Source organism: Hordeum vulgare, chromosome 7H (genome assembly GCF_904849725.1).
Source record: "Hordeum vulgare subsp. vulgare chromosome 7H, MorexV3_pseudomolecules_assembly, whole genome shotgun sequence".
Lineage (NCBI taxonomy): Eukaryota > Viridiplantae > Streptophyta > Magnoliopsida > Poales > Poaceae > Hordeum > Hordeum vulgare.
In genome coordinates, this window is record NC_058524.1 from 95,841,956 (window position 1) to 95,845,336 (window position 3,381).

A 3,381-nucleotide genomic window follows, 5' to 3' on the forward strand; every position below is an offset into this window, starting at 1 on the left:
TCTTCAAATGTTTTGTAAAAACATGCACACGTCCTAACACTTATGCAAAGTTGATGACTTAGATGTGCAACACATGATGAAACGATTTTCTTCAACCGATGAAGAAAGTCACTCTGAATGTGAAGAAATTAACGAAGAAATTGATTCTCAGGGCCCTACGACAATTGTACGTGGCGTCTGTAATCAACTTTCTTATATGGTGGGCAACGCCACCGCCCAATGTGAAATTCCTCAAGTTGATTTTCTTCAAATGATCAAATTCCTCACAATGCATTTTTCTTCAAAACAGTTGTTCTTCATTGTGATGATCTATTGCAAAATCTTCAAAAACACTTGATGACTTTCATTTGCCTAGGTAGACTATGATTTCTAGTCCTCAACAGCATTCACTTATTGCTATCTCTTCAAGTTGATGTTTCTGCTAAGTGAATGTGATCGGACCCGATCTTCCCTCTATGCTATACTATCCAGTCTATTCAATTCTTCATATGCGTTCTACTTGAAACTTTGTTCCAAATCCTCACTGCATCCTTGTCAGCTGATGATTTTGTAACAAAAATCCTCAAATCTTCGAAAAATTGTTTTCTTCAAAGGAACAGTAACTGAACCCCCACTTCCCACGATTGGATAGCCACGATCTCCACTATCTCCACCGCATCGTACGGGAGCTACACGTGTCCTGCGGAGACGTAGAGGCAAGGGCTATTCGGTCCGAAACTTTCGCTCCAAACAGTAACTTTCGGGCTATAAATATGTCCTTAACCCCCTCGGTATCATCTTCTTCGCCTCATCGCTCTCCTGCCACAGCACACCGAACCCTAGCGCCACCGCTGGAAGTCTTGACGCCGGCAAGGAAGAGCTTCACTGCCTCAACCTTCTCGCCGCCAGGATCACGCCGGAGACGGAACATCTACGTCCGCCTCCGCCGTAGACATCCTCTGCTGCCAAGTTAGGGTGCATTGGACACTTGACCGAAGAACCTCTCCAACACCACCTTTTTCTGTTCTTCGTTCGCATCTTCCAGGGTAATTATATCCCATTTTTACAACAGATTAGATCTAAAATTTTACCTCTCCCTTGTGAAATCTGTTTTTCTTTAAGATACGATGCGCACATGATTCCTCACACACTATCCATCACCACAATCATTGATGAACTAGCTAAGCATATAAGATTTTCACGAGATTCCTCAATTGTGCGAATTTTCGGATCTGTAAAACTCTGGAACCCAAGAACAGAATGCTTAAGCAAATTCCTCAACCACTGGTTATATTCCTCAAACTGTCAAACTTTTCATTTTCCTCAAATCTGAGAACGCATATGACCTCTCCAAATTCCTCGCAACTATACTTTGTTCACAGGTACACACATGTCAGCTGATGAATCTCTCGGTTCTCATCACATTAACTCATTTGCAGCGTTTCTGGAAGAAACTCTTCAAGGCTCATCAGAATCCTCAAGAGTTCAAAATCCTCAGATAGTTCCTCGTATGAAGAAAATGGAGGAAGAAAGGAAACAGAGGGGAGGAAAGAAACTGGAGCAGAACACAGCTGTGGACATTCCTGATGACATATACATGGACTACTGCACGCCTGATGATGAACCTGAGACTATGCCTAAAAGGAAGATTAGGCTGCAGAAAATTGAACGCAGATGGGCAAAGGAGTGGAAGGAGTACAGGTTTGTGACTCCAAAGTATGCGAAGAAATTCGCCTTGAAGCCTCCTGGCAGAAGGGCCCCGCTTGAGGATCATCAAGTTGCTCATCCCTCAAGTCTTATGACACTTGATGACTACCCAGAAGAAAAAGAGAGGCATCTGGCCAAGCTCAAGAAGCAAGCAGAAACAGCAGTGAAGAAATTTCATGAATCTTCAGCTGCTGCCTCTGGTGCTGCTCATTCCTCAGCAGCAGAAACATCAGGCTGTGAGATTCCTCAACCAAAGTTTGTGCCAGCAAAGGCAAAAGCTTCAAAACCCCAAGAAAAGGTTGCACAGACTTGTGTCACCAAACCCTCTGCTCCAAAACCCTCAGTTCCAAAACCGTCCACACCAAAACCATCAGCGCCAAAACCCTCAGCACCAATCACACCTTCACCAAAGTCCTCAGCTCCACCTCCAAAGCCAGTACAGAAGAAAGTCGTGAAGACTACGACTGCCAGCTCCAGCTCCTCACTCCCAGCTGCAACTAGCTCGGAGACAAAGTCTTCAACTCCCCATGTGAAGACTTTGGCTACTACTGAACCTGCACCTCTGCCCAGCCCAAGCAAAATCATCTCAGTCCCGTCTGCATCAGAGGGAAGTGAAGAATATGATGATGAAACTTTGGAAGCCATCATCAGGAACAAACAAGAAAGGGTAGCACAAGCATCAGGCAGTGCTATTCCTCTGGCGATGGACCCCAAGGTCCTCCTCGATTTCATCAACGTGTGGTATGAAGATCCAAACACACCCATTGATGATTTGAAACTTCCTCCTGGTGTAAGCCACATGGTGGCTACTTTCATAAACGAAGCCAAGTGGAAGGAACAGAAGGCCAAGCAGGCAAAGATTGCAAAGGCCAGAAAGGAGAAATTCCTCAGGCAGAATGTTCTCAAACTGACGCCTGAAGCATTGGTGTCCACCCAGGCAGAACTGCAAGTCTTGACTGACAAGTGTGAGAAACTGTCAGATCGCACAAGCATCAAAAGCAATTTCATCAAGCTAGCCACTAGTGCTGTTGATGACTACAACAGACGTCACCCCCCACCAGCACCAACTCCTCAGCCCCTGGTTGAACAGCCACAAGATGCATCTCCTGTTGAGGAGGAAATTCCTCAAGCTGAGGAACAATACCAAGAGCGCCGTGCTGATGAGCCGGCCATTGAAAAAATAATCACTGAGACCGCTCCTGATGAAACTGCAAACCCTACTGATCCAGCTGCTTCACCAAAGCAGGCTGATGACTATGTTCCAGCTGGTTCCTCACTGCCAGCTGAAGAATCTGTTAAGGATACACCTTCCCCAAAAATTTCAAAGTTGAAGAAGTTAATTCCGTCTGCATCAAACGCGAAAAAGACAAGGGCTGCTGAGAAGGAAGCAAAGAAGAGAAAAGCTTCCTCAGCAGAAGAAAAGATTGAGGCAAAAAGCCTCAAGGAAATTGAAGAATCTGCCCCACTGGACCTGGTGCCTCTTAATGTTGCACCCTCATTTGAAATGGTCGTCGTTGGTGACCACACTACGAGGGCAGATGAGGAAATGAAGGATGCTGCCTCTGAGGAGCATACTGATGAGGAAATACAGTTTGATGACAGTCCTCAACCTCATATTCCTCAGAAAAAGACTACTGAAGCCTCAGCTGCAGCAGCTGATGAATCTGCTTCTGCCACAAAGTCAGCTGATGAAAA